Genomic DNA, 1055 nt, shown 5'->3' on the forward strand with positions numbered 1-1055 from the left:
TCCTGGAAGAGTATTTTAAAAGGCTTTTCAAAATCAAATGAAAGAGAGAGCAGTAGTGCAATGATCCAAGACAATTCCAAAGAACTCATGATAGAAAATGTTCTCCACATCCAGAAAAAAGAACTGTGGATTCTGAATGCAGATTGAACTGTACTGTTTCTACTTTTTGAATTATTTTTTCTTTTTTGAGGTTTTTCCCTTGTGTTCTGATTCTTCTTTCACAATATGACTAGTGCAGAAATATGTTTAATGTGATTATACATATATAACCTACAACAGATGGCTTTCTGTCTTGGGGAAGGGGGAGGAAAGGAAGGGAGGGAGAAAAATTTAGAACTAAAAATCTTTTGAAAACAAATGTTGAAAACTGTCTTTACATGTAACTAGAAAATAATAAAATACTTTTATGATTAAAAGAGAGAGATGGAGGAAAAGTTAGGAAAAGAATGAGAGTGATGTAAGAAAATCATGAAAAGAGAGTCAACAGCTTGGTAAAAGAGGCACAAAAAAATACTAAAGAAAATAACACCTTAAAAACAGAATTAGCCAAATGGTAAAAAAGAGACACAAACATTCACTAAATAGAGCTCCTTAAAAAGCAGAATCAGTCAAATGGAAAAAGAAGTACAGAAGCAAGAATACAGGGCTGGTTCAATACTAAGAAAACTATCAGCATAATTTACTATATCAATAACAAAAACAACAAAAATCATAATGATTGACAGTGATGAGATAACATGTCAAAATTTATGGGATGCAGTCAAAGCAGTTCTTAGGGGAAAATTTATATCCCTAAGTGCTTACATCAATAACGTAGAGAAAAAGCAGATCAATGAATTAGGCATGCAACTTAAAAAAAACAAACAGAAAATGAACAAATTAAAAATCCCTAACTAAATACTAAATTGGAAATCCTGAAAATCAAAGGAGAGATTAATAAAATTGAAAGTAAAAAAAACCATTGAATGAATAAATAAAACTAGAACCTTGTTTTCTGAAAAAAAAACCAATAAAATAGATAAACCATTGGTTAATTTGATCAAAAAAAAGGAAAG

Source organism: Dromiciops gliroides, chromosome 2 (genome assembly GCF_019393635.1).
Source record: "Dromiciops gliroides isolate mDroGli1 chromosome 2, mDroGli1.pri, whole genome shotgun sequence".
Lineage (NCBI taxonomy): Eukaryota > Metazoa > Chordata > Mammalia > Microbiotheria > Microbiotheriidae > Dromiciops > Dromiciops gliroides.